Below are 27354 nucleotides of genomic sequence, written 5' to 3' on the forward strand. Positions count from 1 at the left end.
CTCCTCCTATACATAGCATATACCTGTGTCATCTCCTCCTGTATATACTATATACCTGTAGGTAATCTGCTCCTGTATATAGTATATACCTGTGTGTCATCTCCTCCTGTATATAGTATATACCTGTATGTCATCTCCTCCTGTATGTAGTATGTACCTGTATGTCATCTCCTCCTCTATATAGTATATACCTGTGTGTCATCTCTCCTGTATATAGTATATATCTGTGTGTCATCTCCTCCTGTATATAGTATATACCTGTGTGTCATCTCCCCTGTAAATAGTATATACCTGTGTGTCATCTCCTGTATATAGTATATAGCTGTATGCCATCTCCTCCTGTATTAGCCCTCGTTCACACGTTATTTGGTCAGTATTTTTACCTCAGTATTTGTAAGCTAAAATGGCAGCCTGATAAATCCCCAGCCAACAGTAAGCCCACCCCCTGGCAGTATATATTAGCTCACACATACACATAATAGACTGGTCATGTGACTGACAGCTGCCGGATTCCTATATGGTACATTTGTTGCTCTTGTAGTTTGTCTGCTTATTAATCAGATTTTTATTTTTGAAGGATACCAGACTTGTGTGTGTTTTAGGGCGAGTTTCGTGTGTCAAGTTGTGTGTGTTGAGTTGCGTGTGGCGACATGCATGTAGGGACTTTTGTGAGATGAGTTTTGTGTGGCGACATGCGTGTAGCAACTTTTTGTGTGTCGAGTTGCATGTGACAGGTTAGTGTAGCAAGTTGTGTGCAGCAAGTTTTGCGCATGGCGAGTTTTGCGCGTGGCGAGTTTTATGTGTGGTGCCTTTTGAGTATGTGCAAGTTTTGTGTGAGGCAACTTTTGCATGTGTTGCAACTTTTGTGCATGTGGCAATTTTTCTGCGTGTGGCAATTTTTCTGCGTGTGCAAGTTTTGCGTGTGGCGAGTTTTGCACGTGTGGCGAGTTTTGCATGTGGAGAGTTTTGCGCGTGGCGAGTTTTGAGCGGCGACTTTTGTGTTTCTACTTTTATGTGGCGAGGTTGGTGTATGTGTGGTGAAATGTGCACTGAGGGTGGTATATGTGTTCGAGCACGTGGTAGTGTGTGGCGCATTTTGTGTGTGTGTTCATATCCCCGTGGTGGTGTGATTATCCCATGTTGGGGCCCCACCTTAGCAACTGTACAGTATATACTCTTTGGTGCCATCGCTGTCATTCTTTAAGTCCCCCTTGTTCACATCTGGCAGCTGTTAATTTGCCTCCAACACTTTTCCTTTCATTTTTTCCCCATTATGTAGATAGGGGCAAAATTGTTTGGTGACTTGGAAAGCGCGGGGTTAAAATTTCACCTCACAATATAGCTTTGACGCTCTCAGGGTCCAGACGTGTGACTGTGCAAAATTTTGTGCCTGTAGCTGCGACGCCTCCAACACTTTTCCTTTCACTTTTTCCCCATTATGTAGATAGGGGCAAAATTGTTTGGTGAATTGGAAAGCGCGGGGTTAAAATTTCACCTCACAACATAGCCTATGACGCTCTCGGGGTCCAGACGTGTGACTGTGCAAAATTTTGTGGCTGTAGCTGCTACGGTTCAGATGCCAATCCCGGACATACATACATACATACATACATACACACACACACACATTCAGCTTTATATATTAGACTAGCTGTACTACCCGGCTTCGCCCGGGTTAATGACTGCTGTTAGCAAAATAGAATGTGTTAACAAAAATTTATTCTGCACACAAAAACCACAAAACAAATAGATAGAAATGTAATTATTAAAAGGCAAAAACTAAGCAAATAGAAGCATTTCACAACATATATTAGCTTTGTTATACTGAGAATGTCTTTGTTGCCTATATTAACCAATCAGAGCTCAGGTTAATTAACTGTAGCAAAATAGAAGCTGAGCTGTGATTGGTTGCTATTGGCAGCCTGATAAATCCCCAGCCAACAGGAAGCCCTCCCCCCTGGCAGTATATATTAGCTCACACATACACATAATAGACAGGTCATGTGACTGACAGCTGCCGTATTTCCTATATGGTACATTTGTTGCTCTTGTAGTTTGCTTATTAATCAGATTTTTATTTTTGAAGGACAATACCAGACTTGTGTGTGTTTTAGGGCGAGTTTTATGTGTCAAGTTGTGTGTGTTGAGTTGCGTGTGGCGACATGCATGTAGCGACTTTTGTGAGATGAGTTTTGTGTGGCGACATGCGTGTAGCAACATTTTGTGTGTTGAGTTGCATGTGACAGGTTAGTGTAGCAAGTTGTGTGCAGCAAGATTTGTGCATGGCGAGTTTTGCGCGTGGCGAGTTTTATGTGTGGTGCATTTTGAGTATGTGCAAGTTTTGTGTGAGGCAACTTTTGCATGTGGTGCAACTTTTGTACATGTGGCAATTTTTCTGTGTGTGCAAGTTTTGCATGAGGTGAGTTTTCCATGAGGTGAGTTTTGCACGTGTGGCGAGTTTTGCGTGAGCCTAGTTTTGCATATGGCGAGTTTTGCATGTAGCGAGTTTTGAGTGGTGACTTTTGTGTTTCGACTTTTATGTGGCGAGGTTGGTGTGTGTGTGTGGTGAAATGTGTGCTGAGGGTGGTATATGTGTTCAAGCACGTGGTAGTGTGTGGCGCATTTTGTGTTTGTGTTCATATCCCCGTGTGTGGTGAGTATCCCATGTCGGGGCCCCACCTTAGCAACTGTACGGTATATACTCTTTGTCGCCATCGCTCTCATTCTTTAAGTCCTCATTGTTCACATCTGGCAGCTGTCAATTTTCCTCCAACACTTTTCCCTTCACTTTTTCCCCATTATGTAGATAGGAGCAAAATTGTTTGGTGAATTGGAACGCGCGGGGTTAAAATTTCACCTCACAACATAGCCTATGACGCTCTCGGGGTCCAGACGTGTGACTGTGCAAAATTTTGTGGCTGTAGCTGCGACGGTACAGATGCCAATCCCGGACATACACACATACATACATACACACATTCAGCTTTATATATTAGATATACCTGTATGTAATCTCCTGTATATAGTATATACCTGTGTGTCATCTCACCTATATATAGTATATATCTGTGTGTCATCTCCTGTATATAGTATATACCTGTATGTCATCTCCTCCTATACATAGCATATACCTGTGTCATCTCCTCCTGTATATACTATATACCTGTAGGTAATCTGCTCCTGTATATAGTATATACCTGTGTGTCATCTCCTCCTGTATATAGTATATACCTGTATGTCATCTCCTCCTGTATGTAGTATGTACCTGTATGTCATCTCCTCCTCTATATAGTATATACCTGTGTGTCATCTCTCCTGTATATAGTATATATCTGTGTGTCATCTCCTCCTGTATATAGTATATACCTGTGTGTCATCTCCCCTGTAAATAGTATATACCTGTGTGTCATCTCCTGTATATAGTATATAGCTGTATGCCATCTCCTCCTGTATTAGCCCTCGTTCACACGTTATTTGGTCAGTATTTTTACCTCAGTATTTGTAAGCTAAAATGGCAGCCTGATAAATCCCCAGCCAACAGTAAGCCCACCCCCTGGCAGTATATATTAGCTCACACATACACATAATAGACTGGTCATGTGACTGACAGCTGCCGGATTCCTATATGGTACATTTGTTGCTCTTGTAGTTTGTCTGCTTATTAATCAGATTTTTATTTTTGAAGGATACCAGACTTGTGTGTGTTTTAGGGCGAGTTTCGTGTGTCAAGTTGTGTGTGTTGAGTTGCGTGTGGCGACATGCATGTAGGGACTTTTGTGAGATGAGTTTTGTGTGGCGACATGCGTGTAGCAACTTTTTGTGTGTCGAGTTGCATGTGACAGGTTAGTGTAGCAAGTTGTGTGCAGCAAGTTTTGCGCATGGCGAGTTTTGCGCGTGGCGAGTTTTATGTGTGGTGCCTTTTGAGTATGTGCAAGTTTTGTGTGAGGCAACTTTTGCATGTGTTGCAACTTTTGTGCATGTGGCAATTTTTCTGCGTGTGGCAATTTTTCTGCGTGTGCAAGTTTTGCGTGTGGCGAGTTTTGCACGTGTGGCGAGTTTTGCATGTGGAGAGTTTTGCGCGTGGCGAGTTTTGAGCGGCGACTTTTGTGTTTCTACTTTTATGTGGCGAGGTTGGTGTATGTGTGGTGAAATGTGCACTGAGGGTGGTATATGTGTTCGAGCACGTGGTAGTGTGTGGCGCATTTTGTGTGTGTGTTCATATCCCCGTGGTGGTGTGATTATCCCATGTTGGGGCCCCACCTTAGCAACTGTACAGTATATACTCTTTGGTGCCATCGCTGTCATTCTTTAAGTCCCCCTTGTTCACATCTGGCAGCTGTTAATTTGCCTCCAACACTTTTCCTTTCATTTTTTCCCCATTATGTAGATAGGGGCAAAATTGTTTGGTGACTTGGAAAGCGCGGGGTTAAAATTTCACCTCACAATATAGCTTTGACGCTCTCAGGGTCCAGACGTGTGACTGTGCAAAATTTTGTGCCTGTAGCTGCGACGCCTCCAACACTTTTCCTTTCACTTTTTCCCCATTATGTAGATAGGGGCAAAATTGTTTGGTGAATTGGAAAGCGCGGGGTTAAAATTTCACCTCACAACATAGCCTATGACGCTCTCGGGGTCCAGACGTGTGACTGTGCAAAATTTTGTGGCTGTAGCTGCTACGGTTCAGATGCCAATCCCGGACATACATACATACATACATACATACACACACACACACATTCAGCTTTATATATTAGATGAGTCAAAATTGGAGCTAAATTGTTACAAAAAGAATCTGTGCCAATATGATGTATTTATCTTATTTGTGAAATCATTCACTCCTTAATGCCTGGAAATTCAAGCAGATAAGGATGTGACTATGTCTCTGCCTCACACAATTTACAGCAGGAATTACATTTTCTCTAATTTTATGGCTGTTTGTGTAAATGAAATGGAAATGATCTACAGTATAAAGCCATCTACATTTACAAGAAATCATAATTATGAAGCAAGGTCTTCAAGTCTACATTAAAGTGATATTTATGGAACTACATATCCTCAATTGATAATGAGATTATCTACTAATTAATTTTTTCTAGCTAACGTCCCCTCCTTCCGTAGTGGCAGAATTAATGCTCAATGTAAGAAAGCTTTTCCTTAGCAAATGGCTTGAAATAGCTGATTTGTATACATTGCATGAAACAGAAAGAACTTCTGCTGTAAGTGGCCTAGTGCCTGTGTTTTCCAGGTGGTGTGAAACTACAACTATCAGCATTCCTTATCAGCCTCTGGAGTGCCTGAAGTTCTAATTCCACTACAGCTGGAGACCCGTATTTGGAGACCACAGTGTTGTCTTGTTGTCTGCACAAGGAGACTGCATTGCTCAGAGCTGCTCAAGAGACACCTTTTGGGTATGTTTCCACGGTCAGGAAACGCTGCTTGTTTGACGCTGCGCAGAGCTGCAGCGTCAAACAAGCAGCGTCCAGATGTTCCAGCATAGTGGAGGGGATTTTATGAAATCCCATCTCCACTATGCGTGGAAACCCGCACGCGGCGGCCCTGCGACTCCGGACATGCTGCGCGTCTTTTCAGATCGCAGCATGTCCGTACACCTGGCGGGGACGCAGCGTCCCCGCAAGGCATATCACAGGGCCCTATGGGAGAGAGCGATCATCCCGGATGTGAAGAGTTAACACATCCGGCATGATCGCGTCCCAAAAAGGGGGCGGGGCTTAGCGCCAAGCGGCTTCGCCGCTGCGGCGATACCGCCGGCCATCCTGACAGTGGAAACACACCCTAAGGGTATGTGCACACGTTGCGGATTTAGGTGCGGATCTGCAGCTGTTTTCCGTGCGTTCTACAGTAGCATGTAAAGCTATGGAAAACCAAATCCACTGTGCACATGCTGCGGTAAATTCTGCGGTTTATTTTCTGCAGCATGTCAATTCTTTGTGCGGATTCAACAGCATTTTACACCTATTCCTTAATAGGAATCCACACGTGTAAATCTGCGGTGAATCCACAGGTAAAACGCAGGGCGTTTTACCTGCAGATTTTGCAGAATCCGAGCGGAAAAATCCACAATGGAATCCGCAACGTGTGCACACACCCTTAGAGTAACCCTTTACTGTAGACCCTTGGACTCAGCAGTTCCACTTCTGGCTTGGGTTCGACAGTTACCTACAATATATTAGTAAGTGACCACAGCTGTACACTCACTGGCCACTTTATTAGGTACACCTGTCCAACTTCTTGTTAACACTTAATTTCTAATCAGCCAATCACATGGCGGCAACTCAGTGCATTTAGGCATGTAGACATGGTCAAGACAATCTCCTGCAGTTCAAACCGAGCATCAGTATGGGGAAGAAAGGTGATTTGAGTGCCTTTGAACGTGGCATGGTTGTTGGTGCCAGAAGGGCTGGTCTGAGTATTTCAGAAACTGCTGATCTACTGGGATTTTCACGCACAACCATCTCTAGAGTTTACAGAGAATGGTCCGAAAAAGAAAAAAAATCCAGTGAGCGGCAGTTCTGTGGGCGGAAATGCCTTGTTGATGCCAGAGGTCAGAGGAGAATGTGCAGACTGGTTCGAGCTGATAGAAAGGCAACAGTGACTCAAATCGCCACCCGTTACAACCAAGGTAGGCCTAAGAGCATCTCTGAATGCACAGTGCGTCGAACTTTGAGGCAGATGGGCTACAGCAGCAGAAGACCACACCGGGTACCACTCCTTTCAGCTAAGAACAGGAAACTGAGGCTACAATTTGTACAAGCTCATCGAAATTGGACAGTAGAAGATTGGAAAAACGTTGCTTGGTCTGATGAGTCTCGATTTCTGCTGCGACATTCGGATGGTAGGGTCAGAATTTGGCGTAAACAACATGAAAGCATAAATCCATCCTGCCTTGTATGGAGCATCTTTGGGATGTGCAGCCGACAAATCTGCGGCAACTGTGTGATGCCATCATGTCAATATGGACCAAAATCTCTGAGGAATGCTTCCAGCACCTTGTTGAATCTATGCCACGAAGAATTGAGGCAGTTCTGAAGGCAAAAGGGGTCCAACCCGTTACTAGCATGGTGTACCTAATAAAGTGGCCGGTGAGTGTATGTGAATGGGGTTGGACGACTTCTTATTTCAGAACCTAAGCCAGAGCTTTTTTCTATTGCACCTGGAACAGATTCCACGCACGCACATTGCAGCATGTCTGAGACAGATGCTTCCAGCCCAGCAGTGTTTACGCCGCTGCGGTGTCCCGCTCCTTGCATGCGTATGCGTACATTGAAGCAGCACACACACTAACAAAGAAGTGTAATTAATGGGCCGGGTCATGAAACCAGGGCCCGCTGCCCACTATATGTTTTACAGCTTCAGCCCACCGGGAATCTGCCCAGTAGGGCAGATTCCCAGTCCGGGCCTACTCCTGGTGCAGAGACAGAGAAGGTTTAGTTATTGAAATAAGCCAGATAGCAAGTCTCATTCACAACAGTAACCACATGCCAAAACTGGAAAAGCTCTCCTAGTAGGCCTTGTACTGACTAACGAAAGGGGTCGAGGACTGCTAACGATAGTTTATTAAAAGAGCGGGAATAATTGTGGGCTGCCAGAAAGTTTGACAAGGAGTGGAGTGGGTGGGTATGAAAGCATTTAACAGGGGACTATGTAGGAAGAAGATCACCTTCTGCCATTTTCTGCTTTGGCAAGAAGAACAAGTAATTGCTTTGCTGTTTTCCTATTTTTAGGATTATACACGGCTTGTGGTCGGATTATGTTTTTTTTATTTTGCAGGTGCCACAGCTTCTCTTCCATGGTTGGAGGTATGGTTTTGTGTTTTCAAGTCCCGTTGTCCCTCAGATTTGACCTTCCAGAGAACCGAAGATGTGTCCAGATCTAAGAGCAGAAGGGCATGAAATGAGTTGTCGTTGAGTCGTTATTTTTTAAATATATTAAATTAAGCTGTGGAAAACCTACGTAACCCAATTATTCTCACAATGTGCTATAAATTAAGGTTAAAAATGGGGCTCTTGGTAGTCTTTGTCAAACCCAAAAGTGTCTCCCATGTGCTTAGCTCTACTATCTTCTACTCCTGGCCCCACTGCTTGCTAGAAGAGCAGATAGTGCAACAGGCAGCTTCCAGGTTGTTAGTGTCAAGCGATAAAACAAAGTAATACCAGCAGTTAGGACCAGAAATGTCACAATACCTGGCTCGTCAATAAGTAGTGTCTCATTTTGCTTCTCGACCAGCTGAATATTGTGACATTTCTTGCTTCAGTTATGACAATTTTTGTTTTTTCTTCGCGTTTTTTCACCATGAAAACGCGATAAAACCGCAAAAAAAACATACATTAAGCATCCTATTTTTAGAATGCATTCCGCATTTTTTGTGCACATGCTGCGTTTTTTTCCGCGGCGGAATCACATTCTGGAAAAAAACGCAGCATGTTCATTAGTGCGGAATCACGGCGATTCCGCACACATAGGAATGCATTGATCCGCTTACTTCCCGCATGGGGCTATGCCCACCATGCGGGAAGTAAGCGGATCATGTGCTTTTGGTACCCAGGGTGGAGGAGACTAGACTCTCCTCGAGACCCTCGGAACCATATAATTGTTCCAGCATCCCCGACAGCCTTTCCCACTCCTCCCGATGCTCCCGTTTCCAATAATGCCTTGCGAAAATTACCTGTCTACGTCATCTGGGGTCATTGCCGCAAAGCATTACTGGGACCGGAGCATCGCGAGAAGCGAGAAAGACTATCGGGGTCACCGGAAGGTGAGAATATCATGATTTATTATTTTTTTTAACATTCTATCTTTTTACTATTGATGCTGCATAGGCAGTATCAATAGTAAAAAGTTGGTCACACTTGTCAAACACTATGTTTGTCAATCTGTCTATCAGTTTTCAAAGCAATGCTACAGATCGCTTGGAAAACGCTAGCATTCTGCAAGCTAATTATGCTTGCAAAACGCTAGTGTTTAGCGGGAATACGCATGCCAATTCCGCATGCGATATACCCGTGGCAGCAGGTGCGGAATTTCCGCGGAAATTTCCGCGGCAATTCTGCAACGTGTGCACTTAGCCTTACAGATCAGAACTGTGCATGTTAGAGCTGGAAGATCCTGCACCCATCCGTGTTGCGGACTCGCACAAGGAGCTGCACGCAGAAGCGGCCATGTCCGCAATTGGCCCAATTTTAACAACAGATGTCTGACCCTGACCTAACAGCTACTAGAATCATAGAAAATAACTAAATAGAGAAAAATAAGAAACAGTCAGAAAAAAATAACAGCTTCAAAAGGCTGAAGGGATATTGAGATTCACTCCCTCGATGATGACCACCATACGGTAATAAATGCACGACCTGGCACTGGATTCTAGTTGGGTTTCTGGGCACGAACAAGAATGATGATACTACAGGGTGGGCCATGTATATGGATACATCTAAATAAAATGGGAATGGTTGGTGCTGTCAACTTCGCCCTGTCAGATTAAAAGCAGTGATTTAGAGACTGTGGTCAGAGCGGATGCTGATCCTTGCTGTATGTGACTGTGAAACCTGATCCTACAGCAATCAGCACAGAGCTCAGGGACCACAGTCAAGGGGGGTTTGCGAGAGACGCCCCAGAACTACAGAGCAATGCACAGCATTATTCACTGCTGTACACCCTTTGGGCATTTCATAAAGGGGCTGCAGATGCAGGGGGCCCCCTTTATGGGTGGGGGCCCCAAGCGTCTGCTTGGTCTGCCTGCCAAAAACGCCGGCCCTGCCTTCAGCGGATATTAGCTACTCACAAATGCCACCCTTACAAAAATCCAGCTGCTGCAGCATCTCAGCGAGGATGAGCCAGATCAGCGCGCTGAATTTGCAGAATGGGCAAAACAAAAAGATACACCTAAATACATGGGAATGGTGACAGTTTTCTTGTGTAGGGTGTCTTGCATTGAAATCTGATGCAATGAGCAGGGTACTGCATTCACCAGACATCAACACAATTTCTATCTGCTGCTCACGTGTTAATCATGTCAATGGCTGTAAACAAAGAGAAACTTGTAAATAACTCATGAAAGAATAAAGTTACATTAAAACCAAGCACACCATTGTTTTTCTTGTGAAATTCTCAAAAAGTTTGAATGTGTCACATGACCCTTTTCCCATTTTAAAAAATAAAGTTGGATCCAAAATGGCCGCCATGGTTACCACCCATCTTGAAAAGTTTTTCCCCTCCCATGTACTAATGTGCCACAAACAGGAAGTTGATATCACCAACCATTCCCATTTTATTTAGGTGTATCTATATAAATGGCCCACCCTGTAGATAAACTAATACTAACAATAATAATAGTAATAGGACTAGAAGTTTACAGAATTTTTGGTAACATAAGTGGCCTCAAAAAGCATACATAGGGATAAGACTGGTCTGATTGGGCTAAATTGGAGTGATTAACTGACGTAATTAGTGCTTATGTTACAAGCTGAAATTCACAACAGCACAGTAGTAATTAAGTGTAAATAAGCAAAGACAAATCATGATGGAGGGAGGATATTACCATAATAAAGTAACCTCACCAAATAATGGATCACTTCTATGCTGAGAGCAGGCTGGCAGAAATCTAATTAAGTTCTCCTGTCCAGCTGACTTTCCAATCCTGAGACTTGTACAATTCCCCTGTGTAGGCATTTTCGTTAAGTAAGTAGATAGTAACCACTTTTCAAAGGCAATTACAGGAGTGAGTTGCTGCATAGTCCAAAATATTTAGAAAAGATTTTAAAGAATATCATACAAGTACTATACATGAATTATATACTGTATTTAAAGAAAATCTAATTGTTTCCCCTCATTGCTATTTTACAAATATTTGTGTGTGTCTACTTACAGGCTGTGTTCTGTTGATCACCCATTTTTATTCCTTGTTCTATTGTCATTATGTCACAATAGCATGTAAATACATTTATCGCCTGTGCTCTACATTCATAATGTATTTATATGCCAGACATTACTGTCATGATCTCACAATAGTGGCATACTTTATATTTGCAGGTCGTGTTTCAGTGTGACTTGATAGTTAATGTTTTAAGGCCATACTGTGTTATAATTACATCAAAATTGTGTGTGGTGACATATTTATAGGCTGTGTTCTTCAATGAGCACACTAAGTATACACTATTTAGGTTTTCTTCTATTGTAGTGTCACAATAATATATTTTTCTTTGTGTTTCATGTGTGTAAATTAAAATCGTATGTTTATATGTGACGAGGTTACAATTATGCGTGCATAGGTATACGTTTCATTCTATTCATCTGTGTGCTGTTATTTGCTTACAATGAAGGTTTCATCACTAGGACATTATCATTGCTGCTCCATGCCAAGTTGTCCGACTCCGCCTATACTGTGATAAGTAGCTCACTGTCAATAAACAATGTACATAGAGAGTCTGATGTGGGCGGGGTTAGCTTCCCACCTCTGCTGCATTTTACATCTAATAATTCTGATTGTGTCAGAACTGCTGCACTCAGTAAACTAAGTGATACATCGTTGGAATCAGGGTCTCTTTTCCTACATTATGCTGCTCTCGGATATGGTAGCCAAAACCTTGTTTTAGATTCAGTGGGTAGACAGCTTAGCTTGTGTATGCTGTTTCCTCACTGAATAGGTTGGATGATGCTAGCTAGAGAGCATAGTGCCAAAGAAGCAAAGACTTCTCGCTGCATGGTTAATGGGGTTACTGCACAGGAAAAAATGTTTATTCAGGGGGAACTATAATGACTGTTTTTTAAGTTGGCATGTGCTGCAGAAAAAACGTAGATATCACTGGGTATTTTTGGTTATTATATTCCTCTTTCAAATGCCATTTCTTTGTTATTATGTATATACAGAGGGTCCTGTGCACACGTGTGGTAAGTCTTACCTTTAATCTAAGCCCATTTATTTTGTTTTGGGGCTATATATACTATACTTTATCTAGCTTGGTTAGACTTACCCTTTCACATTTCTATTTACTATCGTGCGCACATTAAGGTACCGTCACATTAAGCGACGCTGCAGCGATCTAGACAACGATGCCGATCGCTGCAGCGTCGCTGTTTGGTCGCTGGAGAGCTGTCACACAGACAGCTCTCCAGCGACCAACGATCCCGAAGTCCCCGGGTAACCAGGGTAAACATCGGGTTACTAAGCGCAGGGCCGCACTTAGTAACCCGATGTTTACCCTGGTTACCATTGTAAAAACTTACATTCCTGTCGCGTCCCTCGCCTTCAGCTTCCCTGCACTGTGTAAGCGCTGGCCGGAAAGCAGAGCGGTGACGTCACCGCTGTGCCCTGCTTTACGGCCGGCCGGCGCTGACACTGGGGAACGCAGGGAAGCTGACGCTGAGGGACGCGACAGGAATGTAAGTATGTAGTGGGGTTTTTTTTACTTAACAATGGTAACCAGGGTAAACATCGGGTTACTAAGCGCGGCCCTGTGCTTAGTAACCCGATGTTTACCCTGGTTACCAGTGAAGACATCGCTGGATCGGTGTCACACACGCCGATCCAGCGATGTCAGCGGGTGATCCAACGACGAAATAAGGTGCTGGCCTTCTAGCTCCGACCAACGATGTCACAGCAGGATTCTGATCGCTGCTGCGTGTCAAACACAACAATATCGCTATCCAGGACGCTGCAACGTCACGGATCGCTATCGTTATCGTTGTTAAGTCGCTCAGTGTGAAGGTACCTTTACCCTAGCGTCTATTCCTATTCTGTCTGTCCTGATTGTCAGGTTGATGGAGTTTTTTTTAATTCTAATAAAAATTACACTTTTTTTTACTCTTTACTTTGTTACTCCGATTCTTCTCCTATTTATGAAATTGCTTAATGGAGTTTAAAATTTTTTGACTGTGGTGGGATACTACTTAGTACCCCACTATTTGCATATAAGAAGCAACTGGGTTTTCTTTTTTGTATGTGATAGTAGTGTGTGAAAATGTTGTTTTTTTTTAAAATACTACCTAGAGCTACTGAAACTCATTTGCAGCCATCAGGGTTGTGACATGCATTACATGATGTGATAGCATTCCCTGTTTAGTTTTAGAATTTGCTGTGAGAAAATCTTGTAGCTTTTTTACATTCTCCCAAATGTTGCCAACATTTCAGTTATATGTATATTCTGAAAAAAAAATCTCCTGTATTACCTCTTTTAAAAATGGCATCATTTTCCGTCCAAGCAATGGCAAGATTAACATATAATAGGGAAGAAGTTCTCAATTTATTTTGTGATGAAAATTTTAGTGCCAGCTCTTCTCCATCTACCATCACATAACTGACTGTTATTCACTTCACTCTTCCAGATAGGAACTAAGCACATTTTTCTTTTCATAGATGAAAAATATCCTGGGTTCCCTGTCAAATAATGCACTGGCTCCTTCAATCACCCCTAAGGCAGGCACAGCTAATTACATGTAATTGTGGAAATTGTATTAGCATATTAAAATGGTGACCTAAGTACTGTCATCAAGTTATATTTTAGCACTTCTTGACTCGATGTCCATTTACTCCAATATCACTCTGATTATATTTTAACTATTTAAAATTTTCAACCCATAAGGAATTTTCCAGTGAAGATGTATTACCTAGCCACAGGAAATGTGATAACGGATTAAATGGTGGGGGTCCAATTACTCAGACCTGCATTTAATTGGTAGAATATGGCATTTTTCTCCCAACGGGGCACATATATCCCCAGTAGGGCTCGTTCACACAAACGATTTTCTTGTATGAGTGCTATCCATGGTTTTCATGAATAGCACTCATATCTATAAAATTCTATGGGTCTGTGCACATGTCCAATTTTTTCATTGGACCGAGTGGTCCACGGAAAAAATTGGAAACATTTCAGATTTTGATCAAAGTGTTCGATCAAAATCAGCAATGCAAGTGTATGGGTTGAGAAACTTTGTTTTTTCTCTCCTCGTCCTAGAAAAACTGATGCCATTCTGATCAAACTCTGATCAGAATAATCAGACTGTTCTCGGTTGTGGAAAAATCTGTTGTGTGAACCTACCCTTTGAAAGGAGCAGGAGTGGGCAAGCCAGAATCATAGTCATAGAATGTTAGAGTTTGAAGGGTCCTCAATTGTCATCGTGTCCAACCCCTGCTCAATGCAGGATTCACTAAACCATCTCAGACAGATGTCTGTCCAGCCTTTGTTTGAAGACTTCCAATGCAGGAGAACTCACCACTTCTCGTGGCCGCCTGTTCCATTCATTGATCTCCCTCACTGTCAAAAAGTATTTTCTAATATCTAATCTGTGTCTTCTCCCTTTCGGTTTCATCCCATCGCTTCTCGTGTTTCTATGTGCAAATGAGAATAAGGATGATCCCTCTACGCTGTGACAACCCTTCAGGTATTTGTAGACAACTCCTCTTAGCCTTCTTTTTTGCAAGCTCAACATTCCCAGATCCTTTAACCATTCCTCATAGGACACAGTTTGCAGTCCGCTCACCATCCTGGTAGCTCTTCTTTGAACTTGCTCCAGGTTTTCAATGTCTTTTTTTAAATATTACTCCATTTATTTCTTATGGTCCTGCCAAGCGATGTGCTCAGCTTTTTCCAGCCGCCCCCACAAAAAATTAATAGAGCTTCATTCTATTTGGGATAAAAATGCCCCATCCTGCCAATCAATGCAGATCCCGGTGGCTGGACCCCCACAGATCAATAAGTTATCACCTATTTTGTGGATGTGTGATAGCTTATCTTTACTGGACCACTTTACACCCATAGGCCACACAGTGCTGTACCAGTTCTTGTAACATTGAGACAACTATGAATTTTTTAAAGTTTCAAAGGAGCAAAGTTTAACAATTTCACAAATAAGCTTTAAATAAGGCAAAAAGTAGAAAATCTAAGAATAGTTTATTGAAAGGGACAGGACTCTAAATGACACAGGGGCGAGACAAGCTGTCTTGATGCCCAAGATAAAGATTAAAGTGCTATAGCACATAATTATCACATGCCATAAAGGCGGAGTCCTGATTTTGCTAGGACACACCTATAAGCCTCCCCATAGTGGCTAGTGTTGGTAGATCATTTAAAATATTTTACAGGGGTTGTCCATTACTGGATAAACCCCTCTTAATGCTACAGTGCCCAAGATAAAATAAAATAAAAAAAACGCATATTCCCTTCTGGCGACATCAGCACTGAAATTCCTAACAGTCACATGACATCGTTATGTCACATGACTGCTGCAGCTAGTCAGCGGCCGCTGTCGTCACACTTTCATCAGACAGAACAATAGCAATGTCATGAGACCACCAGAAGACACAGCCCCCAATGTATCATTGTAATACACACATAAGGTAGATACAGAGGAGCTGTATAGAGATGTTGGTAACTTGCACACCTATGTTTTCGGTGTATCGGCCCCCTAGGTGGGCGCCTACCCATTAATGCATTCTTGTGCAGCGAAAAACTGCAATTAAAATTGACATTCTGAAAGTTTGAAAATCTGAACCACAGGCTGGTTAATTTTTATATAAAAAAAAAGTCCGGCAATGTGTGAATGAGGTTTGTGAAATTTGATGCATTTGTTTTATGCAGGTTTGCAGCTATTCTAGCCCATATAGACATACCGGGAATCACACATGAAGTTTTTGTGACAATTTGTGGTGCAGTTTTTTGAGCCAAAGTTAGAAAGGGTTTAGTGATGAGTGAGCGTGCTTGGATATAAAGCGTTATCCGAGCATGCTCGGGTGTTATCTGAGTATCTCAGGTGTGCTCGAATAATATGTTAGAGTCCGCTGAATGTTTTCCGGCTGTTAGACAGACACAACACATGCGGGGATTGCCTATCTGTTACAATATTTGGGATTCCTCTCTTTTATTATCTGTTCCGTGTTACTTTTTACTTTGCATTGGAAGGTGGGTAGGGGCAAAATAAGAAGTCCTGCACAGAGGGCCATGTCACCTGAGGATGACGGTGCCACCTAAAGGTACCGTCAAAGGTACCGTCACACTCAGCGACGCTGCGGCGATATAGACAACAAGCCGACCTAAACTAGATGCTGGAGCGTCGCTGTTTAGGTCGCTGTAGAGACGTCAAACACAGCAACTCCAGAACGATGCAGGAGCGATCCAGTGACGTAACGGCGACTCACTTATCGTTCTCGCTGGTTGGTAGCTCCATGTAAAACATTGTTATCGTCGTTGCTTTTGATGTCAAACATGACGATACACGCCGACCTGGGGACGAAATAAAGTTCTGGACTTCTAGCTCCGACCAGCAATATCACGGCGGGATCCAGATCGCTGCTGCGTGTCAAACACAACGAGATCGCTATCCAGGACACTGCAACGTCACGGATCGTTGTCGTTCTCGTTGCAAAGTTGCTGAGTGTGACGGTACCTTTAGATGTCTTCTACCTGTGGGAGAAGTGATTCATTTCTGGAACAATGCAGTCTCAGACTGTTTCCAGACCTTGAGACGTATTTGAGCAGTATTGTGGTTATGCTCCTTCTAGGAAAAAAGATCATTTGCAATTGTAATATGCTTTTCTGTGCCTTGTCTACATTACGTCTCCTACAGCACAATGGATGCAATATTCTATTTAGCCTGTACTGATTTGATGCATTTTGCTCGTTTTATGTATACGCTCAGCTGTTTTCTCCTCTGTCAGGTTTATCTTGTTTCCAGCCAAACAACTCATCAGCGCAGGCATTGTTGCACGTTGTCTGAGGTTTGTTTTAGAAGGATTTCCATTATTTTCAGTTGCAGTAGAATATTTTTTGAAGGGTTTATTTATCGGTCTCTTGGACTTAAAAAGTACCGTACTTTATGAAGTTCTTACCATTTAGAGAAAAGAATACGCTATCAAACTTCTGATGGCTCTCAGGTGTAAATATAGTAGGTGGAATGCTTTTCCATTTTTCTTACCTTTTTGACCTAATAATTTAAGGGGAATAATCAAGTTTGAAAATGATCAACTATGCAAGGGATAGGGGATAACTTTTTCATTGCTGGGGGGTCTGACCGTCGTGATTTTAAAAACTGGGCCCGTATGAATTGATCGGAGGTTGATCATGCACACTATCACTGCATTCATTCTAATAGGAGGGTTGCAGATCGGCCGAGCGCTGCGCTCAGCATTCTCTGGTGCTCCCATTAAGAATGAATGGAATGGTAGTGCGTATGATGGACCTCTGATCCATTCAGCTGGGGCTCTTCAGAACCTCGGCTCCTGGGATCGGTGGGGGCCATTGAGGTCAAACCCCTAGCGATCAGAAAGTTATCACCGATCATGTGAAATGTATTGCGGCTCAGAAATCCACCTGTTCCCTGCTTGGCAATACACACTGCCGGCCATTCAGAGACCGGAAGCGGACATAGGCGTGCCCAAGTATAAAGCAAGAAAATCATTTTAGTTGCAATCCACAAGTTCTCAGCATCTTTTTGTGTCACCAACTCTACAGGCAATCTATTTGTCTGAAGAAGGTCTGTAATACACCGAAACGTCCCATATATTTTACTGTGGATTGCAATTAAAAAAAATTTTGCATTATACTTGAGTGCCAAGTTCTTCATATATTGAATTACAGATTGGGCCCCTACTTTACCTTTAATCAGGAGTGCCTTGTTCTGCTATATGTGACGTTGGAGTGCCTGTCACAGGTGGCAGATGGCAGGGACATCATGTGCCAACCGTGGCTGGCATGGCAAAGTCAACTGCAGGTCTCTGCGCCAGCTACAGAACTGGACACTGTGGATCATGGGAGCTGAGGAAGGTACAGTAAAAAATAGAATTAGTTCTTACCGGTAATTCGGTTTCTAGGAACCTTCCACGACAGCAGCATCGGAGGATGTCTCCCCGCCCTAATAGGGGACAGGAACAAAGAGGTTAAATACCCCTCCCCTTCCTGCAACCACCAGTGTTTTTTCTGGACACAGTAGCATGTATAGTTTACCATTTAAGTGCAGGAATCATAAAATTAATAAATCAGATAGGGAGGGAAATTAGTGCTGTCGTGGAAGGTTCCTAGAAACCGAATTACCGGTAAGAACTAATTCTATTTTCTCCAGTCACCTTCCACGACAGCAGTATCGGAGTGATACCAACCGCTAATTTCTTTAGGGAGGGACAACCGCCTGCAGCACACGTCTGCCGAACGTTAGATCCCTGTTGAAGTTGAGCCTATAGTGCCTGGTGAATGTATGTATTGACGACCAGGTGGCGGCTCTGCATATCTGCTCTGCTGATGCGCTTCCCCTTTCTGCCCAGGAAGTTGAGACTGAGCGGGTAGAGTGGGCCTTCAGTGAAGCTGGAGGTGAGAGCTTCTGAGAAGAGTATGCTAGGCTAATGGCCTGCTTAATCCAATTAGCGATTGTGCTTTTGGCTGCCTTCTTGCCCTTATTACGCCCTGACCACTGGATGAACAGGTTTTGATCCAACCTCCAATCTTCCGTCTGTTGGAGGTAGAACAGGACCACCCTGCGGACGTCCAGGGTGTGAAAGACCTCCTCTTTAGGATTAGAGGGATTGGGACAGAAAGGAGGTAATATGATGTCCTGATTTCTGTGAAAGCTTGAAGCTACCTTAGGTGTAAAGGACGGGTCTAATTTGAGGATTATACTATCCGTAGTTATAGTCAGGAATGGTTCCTGAATTGATAAGGCCTGTAACTCTCCTATATGCCTGGCAGTAGTGATAGCTACCAGGAAGACCGTTTTGAGGGTTAAGATCTTTAGGCTAGATGCTGAAAGGGGTTCAAAGGGGTCCCCGGTCAGACCTTTTAGCACCAGGTTTAAGTCCCAAGGTGGGGTATGGATCTGGAGTCTTGGACGGATTCTGGTTGCCGATGATATGAAACGTTTCACCCATCGATGACTTGCTAGATCCCGGTCAAAGAAAGCACCAAGAGCTGACACCTGAACCTTTAGGGTACTAGGTGAAAGCCCCAGCTCCAAGCCCTTCTGTAGGAATTGAAGAATCTGCGCAATATTTGGCTTAAACGGATCCGGTCCGTTCGGGGCACATCATGATGAAAATTTTTTCCATATCTTGCCATAAATGGCGTTCGTTATCGGCTTCCTACTTTTCTGTAGGATTTCGATTACTGCCTGTGAGAGTCCTCTGGCTCTCAGGATTTCGGCTTCAGTAACCAGGCTGTCAACTTTAGTTTGTGTAGGTCTGGATGGGTCAGGGGACCCAGTTGAAGAAGGTCACGTCTTTGTGGAAGCGGGATCGGGCCTTCTAGACACATGCTTGTCAGTGCGCTGAACCAGCTCCTTCCTGGCCATAATGGGGCTACCAAAATCGTCGCGACCTGATCCGTCCGGATCTTCTGCAATGTCCTGGGTAGCAATGGTATTGGCGGAAAGGCATATGCCAGGGTAAACTCCCAGGGGTGGGAGAAAGCGTCCAGTCCTAGTGCCCCGTTTGAGGGGGTCAGGGAGAAGAAGGTGTTTGATTTTGTGTTCCGAATGTTGGCAAATAGGTCCACATCGGGAGTTCCCCACCTCTGGACTAGGGTTAGGAACTAGTGTTGAGCGATACCGTCCGATACTTGAAAGTATCGGTATCGGAAAGTATCGGCCGATACCGGCAAAGTATCGGATCTAATCCGATACCGATACCCGATACCAATACAAGTCAATGGGACTCATGTATCGGACGGTATTCCTGATGGTTCCCAGGGTCTGAAGGAGAGGAAACTCTCCTTCAGGCCCTGGGAACCATATTAATGTGTAAAATAAAGAATTAAAATAAAAAATATTGCTATACTCATCTCTCCGACGCAGCCTGTACCTCAGCGAGGGAACCGGCAGCGTTGGTTGCTTAAAATTCGCGCTTTTCCTTCCTTACTTGAAGTCCCGGCTTGTGATTGGTCGCGTGCCGCCCATGTGGCTGTGACGCGACCAATCACAGCAAGCCGTGACGTAATTTCAGGTCCTTCAGGATTTTAAAATTACGTTCCGGCTTTGTGATTGGTCGCGTCGCGGTCACATGGGCGACGCGACCAATCACAAGCCGTGACGTCACGGGAGGCTGGACACGCGCGCATTTTAAAATGCGCGCTTGTCCTGCCTCCTGTGACGTCACGGCTTGTGATTGGTCGCATCGCGTCGCGACCAATCACAAGCCAGAACGTAATTTTAAAATCCTGAAGGACCTAAAATTACGTCACGGCTTGCTGTGATTGGTCGCGTCGCGGCCACATGGGCGACGCGACCAATGACAAGCCGGGACGTCACGGGAGGCAGGACAAGCGCGCATTTTAAAATGCGCGCGTGTCCAGCCTCCTGTGACGTCACGGCTTGTGATTGGTCGCGTCGCCCATGTGACCGCGACGCGACCAATCACAAAGCCAGAACGTAATTTTAAAATCCTGAAGGACCTGAAATTACGTCACGGCTTGCTGTGATTGGTCGCGTCGCGGTCACATGGGCGGCACGCGACCAATCACAAGCCGGGACTTCAAGTAAGGAAGGAAAAGCGCGAATTTTAAGCAACCAACGCTGCCGGATCCCTCGCTGAGGTACAGGCTGCGTCGGAGAGGTGAGTATAGCAATATTTTTTATTTTAATTCTTAATTTTACACATTAATGTTGTTTCGATACCGATACCCGATACCACAAAAGTATCGGATCTCGGTATCGGAATTCCGATACCCGCAAGTATCGGCCGATACCCGATACTTGCGGTATCGGAATGCTCAACACTATTAGGAACACATCCTGGTTTAGAGACCACTCCCCTGGATGGAAGTCCCTCCGGCTGAGATAATCCGCCTGGGAATTGTCTAATCCCCTTATATGAACTGCAGAGATTGACATAAGGTGATTTTCTGCCCAGGAAAAAATCCTTCCAGCAGTTAACTTCAGGTTCGAGTGTCCTGTGCCCCCTTGGTGTCGGAGATATGCCACGATGGTCATATTGTCGGACATCACCCGGACATGGTGGCCTTGGATGATGACAGATGCGGCTTTCAGCGCCTCCTCCACCGCTTTCAATTCCTTCAGATCTGAGGAACTGTGTCTTAAATCTGGGGCCCACAACCCCTGGAAGTGGAAGCCTTCTATCACGGCGCCCCAACCTCTCTGACTTGCGTCTGTTGTGAGTACTCTGAGAGGAAGCTGATCCCAGCTGACTCCTCGGTGTAGATTTTGGGGGTTCAGCCACCATGACAGAGAGGATCTCACATGAGAGGGAAGGGGAATCTTCCTGGTTAAGGCCATCTGATGCCCTCTTGAGTATGCCAGGATGTGTGATTGAAGTATTCTCGTATGGGCCTGGGCCCAGGAGACTGCTTGAATGCAGGATGTCAATGAACCCAGGACTGACAGAGTCTCTTAGAGTCGGGGCTCTTTGATCTCTGAACCTGGAGATCCTGCGGAGAAGGTCGGTCTGACGGTCCTCGGGTAGAAAGGACATTCTCTTCTCCGAATCCAGAAGGATTCCTAGGAATTTCTTCTGTGGCGAAGGCTGGAGATCTGATTTCTCCAGATTCGGGATCCACCCGAGTGATTCTAGGATGTCGAGGACTCTTGTCACATCCTGATTGAGACGTGAAGCGGAAGGGGCGATGATAAGAAAATCATCCAGGTATGGAATGACACAGACCCCCTATTGACGAATAAAGATTACCGCTTCTGTCATGATCTTGGAGAAGACTCGTGGGGCAGACGAGACTCCGAACGGAAGGACATTGAATTGATAATGGCTGACCCGTCTGTTTTGGGAAATCGCGAACCTGAGGAATCTTCTGTGGTCTGGGTGTATTGGCACATGATAGTATGCGTCCCTCAGGTCCAGCGTCGCCATCACCCAGTCCTGACCGATCAGCGGGATTGCTGATCTGATCGATTCCATTTTGAACCTTCGGTATTTTATTACCTGATTTAGAGGTTTCAGGTTTATAATGATGCGGTGTTTCCCTGAGGGTTTTTTCACCAAGAAGAGGTGGGAATAGTGACCCTCTCCTACTTCCCGATGTGGTACATGGGAAATCACCTTCGCTCGAAGCAGGTTTAAGATATCCGGCATCAAAATTTCCCAAAGTCCTGGGGATTGTAGAGAAGTAATAGTCAGACGATGAGGAGGAGGGCTCTCGAACTTCAATCTTAGGCCTTCCCGTATGGTACGTAGGACCCACTGATTTGTGGTAATCAACTGCCACTGGGAGAGGAATCCCGAGAGTCGACCCCTGACCGGAGGGCAGTCATTGCTTTTCAGAGGCCTGAGTCGGTTGGGGGACCAGGATGTTTCTGGCTTTTCCTCCCTTGGGGTAACTCCATCGTCCTGACTTGCCCTTACCCCTGTAATTCTGCTGGGGGGTTTGGTCACGGGGGGGACGAAAAAACCGCTTCTTAGGGTTCTTTTGTTCTGGAAGGACCTTCTTCTTATCTGAAGCTTTGTCCAAGATTTCGTCCAGGACTGGCCCAAATACATAATGACCCTGGAAAGGTATACCGCAAAGCTTAGACTTTGAGGTAATATCACCTCCCCAGGATTTAAGCCACAAAGCTCTTCTAGCGGAGTTAGTGAGAACCGCTGATTTAGCGGCAACCCGTACTGATTCCGCGGAAGCGTCCGCGAGGAATCCAGTTGCCTCCTGGAGCAGAGGAAGAGAATTAAGAATCTCTTCTCTGGGTGTACCCTGCACCAGGTGATTTTCCAATGTACGCAGCCAGAGGAACAAAGATCTGGCTACACATGTTGAGGCCACGTTGGATCTCAGTAGGTTAGTTGAAGTCTCCCAAGATTTTCTCAATAAACTCTCAGTTTTGCGATCCATGGGATCTTTCAGCTGGGAGGAATCTTCAAAAGGCAGGGCCGTTTTTTTGGTTACCCTTGAGACCTGAACATCAACCTTGGGCATTTCAAAAAGGGAACAGTCTGCCTCCAAGGGGAAACAGTTTTTGAGTTCTGATGGGACGTTTAACCCTTTCTCTGGAAGGCCCCACTCATGGAGGATGAGGCTCTCTATATTTTCGTGTATGGGGAATCCCTTTACAGATTTGGGCTTTAACCCCCCGAACATGTCATCCTGTACAGAATGGCCCTCCACCTCCTCCTCCACCCCCATGGTGCCCCTCACCATAGACACTAATTCCTCCAAATCCTTGGAGGAAAAGAGATATTTTTTGTTGTCTGATTTGGGAGCAGAGGTAGAGGCAGAACTCTCATTCTCCCAACGGTCCCCTGAATCAGAAGTATGCAATTCTCCTGAGTCGGAGTCAGAGACTACCGGGGCTATTTTCCTTTTCTTAGCAGGGGGAGGCTGTGGTGTCGGAGGCTGGGAAAAGGCCGACATGGAAGATTGAACTTCCTGTCTGATGAAAGTCCTGATACTGTCCATAAAAGAGGGCTGTTTAGCACGCAGAACCTCGTCTGTGCATGGCTGGCAGAGCTTTTTCTTATATGTGGAGGGAAGCTTGGACGCACATGCAGCACACTTGCGACTGGCCTTCTTAGGGGCAGAGGCTTTGTCTCCCTAAAGGAGAGAGAGAAAGTCGGACTAAGTCGCTTGAATTTAAAGAAAAAATGGACAGTAAGGGACATCATCCCACTACTTACGGCAGGGGGATGAGCGCTGGGCTCTGCAGAAGCAGAGTGAAGGGTTTTGTCGCCGTCCATATGTCTGACTACAGAGGGTATAGACAAGAGGTCTTACCTGGAGGCTTCCTTAGCCAGGAATAAATCAGATTACCGAGGCTCCCAGCGAGATTGGTGGTGCTCCTCCCCCTCGTCGTGTCCGTTTGGTGGGGGGGGGTCAGGGACGCCCGTCCATGCCGCCACTGAATGTCCTGGCCCAGGACGCAGATCGGCGCGCACGGGAGCTGCGGTGTAAGGAGCCGGCGAGAAAACCGGAAGTTCGGACGCGCGTCACTTCCGGTGCGCGCGCGCCAGCACCAGCAGCAGCGTGGAGGGAGGAGGAAGCCGGGGAGCTGTAGAAGGACCCCGGAGCACCGCACCGCCCTGCTTTGCCTCCCGAAAGAGGCGCGGGTAGGGCGGGCAAGGGTCCCAAGTCGCGTGGAAGGTCACGGAGATGGGAGCAGTCTGGATGGAGGAGGAGAGCGGAGCCCCCGACCTCGACTGCCCGGCTTAGTAAGGTAACAGTGCTCCCGATCGCCGGCCACGGCAGCACTATCAGAGAACCTCTTCATGCCCCATAGGGGACAGGAAAAACACTGGTGGTTGCAGGAAGGGGAGGGGTATTTAACCTCTTTGTTCCTGTCCCCTATTAGGGCGGGGAGACATCCTCCGATAATGCTGTTGTGGAAGGTGACTGGAGAAATAATTGTTTATTTGTTTTAAATATGTTGGATTAGAGTGGCAGAATGGACATTATTACAGGAAGAGGGCCAGGATGAGGGACATTATTGCTGGAAAGGGCACAGGCTGGGAGATATTATTTCAGGAAATGACTCAGGATGGGGGATATTATTACAAGAACGGGCACAGTATGGGGGACATTATTATGGGAAGAGGCCAAGGATGGAGGACATCAATACTGAAAGGGGCTAAAGAATGGGGAGATTATTACTGAAAGGGGCTAAGGATGGGGACATTATTACAGGATGGCAGACATTATTACATGTGGGGGCAAACACGTATGTCTTTAAAGGATCTAGAATACTATAATGGCCCATACATCTGTTCAATATGCAGGTAGGGGCTCAGGTCCAAAATTTTGCACTGCGGCCCATCGGACTCTAATCACACCACTGACATTAGTATGAGAACAGTTACAAAGCTCCACAAAGGGAATACATCACCTATGTTTTACCATTAACATCTATTATTTTATAACACAAGATTATTTAACTATTTCTGTTTTTTTATTTTCTGGTTGTATAGTTTTTGTTCTGTTTACTGTACATTACTATAGGGGTAGCCATTTTGCCTGAGCCTCTGTTCACAGAGTTTAGAGATATGCTTTACTGCAGCCACATACAGGTAGGATGCAATGGACAGGAGATGTTTATTGACTTCTATGAGAGATTGTTGTGGGAATGGTCTGCGACCAGAGAAGAGGTCATTGTGCAGGGAGGTGGAGGTGAGCTGTGATCATCACTTATTGTCAATGGTTGATCCTGTGTTATCCATATATACAAGTGTTAATAGGTCATTGTAATCCTGCCTGTGATGATAATGCGATAACTGCTGAAAAGTGACCTCTACACCGCAAGAAGTGTCAGCCAATTATGGGGCTCAATGGTCCTACTGATAAGTGCAAAATTTCATGGCTTTTTATTTATAGATAATAATTTGGAAATGAAAAAAATCCTATAAAAATGTTAATATATCTTGTGATGCAGGGACCCATGTTACAGCCAGGGGGCGCTGTATGTGCTCCTCAGGATACGCATGGAGGCGTATCTGTAATGATGATAATGAAACAGTGTCTGGCGTGATTGTAAATGGCCGGTGTGTGTCGCAGAGGAACTCTGCGCGTTAAGCCAGTAATGTTGTTCTGGGACCTGTAGTCCCATAAGTATTTGCTTAGTTTTAAAGGGAGGCTTGCAGGGCTAGTTTGAGAGTTGGGCGGGTCAAACTAGCCACACGCACCTCCCACCTATGGGACTGGTTACAACTATGTAATGTGACCAAGGTGTGGGTCACATAGTTGAGTGTTTGGATCTGTATGGTCCATGTACAAGGTCCTGTTAAAGCCTATGTGTTGGGAGTGCTATCTCACTCAATAACACATGCTGGGACTTTGGCACTGAGTGTCCTGTGTGTTGGATGGTCATCCTGAAGAGCGCACGGAGAGGCCAAATACCTACAGAGCCTGGGACGGCTTCTGTGTTGGCGAAGCCAGGACTGACAAGGAGTCAGCGTGAGGAGCAGAGCTCCTGGAAGGTAACCCCAGACAAGGTGGGTTGTAATATACGGCAGAGAGGTTTATCTGCTACATGAACAGACCCATGATATGTTCATGGATGTATATAATGAACTGTTGAGTGTGCGGTTTATAAGTCTGAATAAACCGGAATAGACTGTTTATGTGAGAAACAGTGCCGAGTGATTTAATCCCATTGCCAAGCGAGTGTCCCCCAACGCACTCAGGGAGCGCTATCTCACATTCTGCATAGAATATGAATTTAATTTAAACAATAGTTCACTCACTGATTAGACATTTCTTCTAATGATTTCTGGTGTAGAATTCAATTCTGTTATTTATTAAACCAGGAAAAGTCACATTAAAATATGTCTCCCCATGGGTAGAAGAGGCAGAACTCCATGTCCTTCCTCTTCTTAGAAAGTAAAGGCTGCCATACACACAGGGCCGGCTCCAGGTTTTCGGGAGCCTCAGGCAAAAGAGTTTCAGTGGGCCCCTTTAACACATACCACAATTCATGATGTACAGATACAGCAGAGAAATATAGGTATAGTACAATGCCAAAGATTTCACTTACTTCTTACATTACATGAGTGATCACTATTGTAAATTCTACAATATCTCAGAAACCGGACAGTATAGTCCTCCATTCAGTTTTATGGGCATCACATTGTGCTCCATACAGAATAATGAGCCCCATATAATGCTCCATACAGAATAATGGACCCCGTATAATGCTCAATACAGTATAATGAGCCCCATATATTACTCTGTACAGTATTATGGGAACCACATAGTGCTCCATACAGTATGATGAGTCCTATATAATACTCCATACAGTATAGGATGGGCCCCATATATTGCTCCATACAGAATGGGTCCCATATAATGTTCCATACAGAGTAGGCCCCATATAATTCCCCACACAGTATATGATGGGCCCCATATAATAATCCAGTATATGAAGTGCCCAATATATTGTTCCAAACAGAATGGGCCCCATATATTGCTCCAAACAGAATGGGCCCCATATAATGCTCGATCTATAATAGGCCCAATATAATGCTCAACATATAATGTGCCCCAAATGATGCTCCAGTGTATGATGGGCCCCATATAATGCTCCATATATAATGGGGCCTATATTTGATGCTCCAGTGTATGATGGTCCGCATTTAATGCTCCAAACATATATATAAAAAAATGAAATACTCACCTCTCCTCGCAGCCACTGCTCTGCTCCGGACTCCTCAGTGTTGCCGTCTTCCAGTTCTCTGCAGTGTGTTGTGATTTTGCTTTTTGCTCCCTCTAGTGGTCATTAGTGATTTGACTCTGGAGCTTCTGTCTTTTCCTATGTCCTCACCTGGGCCGTTAGTTCAGGGGCGTTGCTATATAAGCTCCCTGGACCTTCAGTTCAATGCCTGGCATCGTGGAAATCAGAGCTAATCTGTTGTGCTCTTGTCCTATGATCCTGGTTCCTGTATTTCAAGCTAAGTCTGCTTCCTTGCTTTTTGCTTTTGTTTAG

At 44.8% G+C, this 27354-nt stretch overlaps 1 long non-coding RNA gene across 1 annotated transcript; it reads right to left on the bottom strand.

Moving 5' to 3' along the window:
• Positions 1 to 7566: 7566 nt before the first annotated feature.
• Positions 7567 to 10933, bottom strand: LOC143783434 (uncharacterized). Its single transcript, XR_013217168.1, has 3 exons — positions 10880 to 10933; positions 10572 to 10740; positions 7567 to 7890 (listed from the first exon to the last, which is right to left on the bottom strand). It is a non-coding gene; the product is annotated as an uncharacterized LOC143783434 (long non-coding RNA).
• Between the last annotated feature and the right edge of the window lie 16421 nt (positions 10934 to 27354).

The sequence above is a fragment of the Ranitomeya variabilis genome, chromosome 6, assembly GCF_051348905.1.
Source record: "Ranitomeya variabilis isolate aRanVar5 chromosome 6, aRanVar5.hap1, whole genome shotgun sequence".
In the NCBI taxonomy this organism is placed as follows: domain Eukaryota; kingdom Metazoa; phylum Chordata; class Amphibia; order Anura; family Dendrobatidae; genus Ranitomeya; species Ranitomeya variabilis.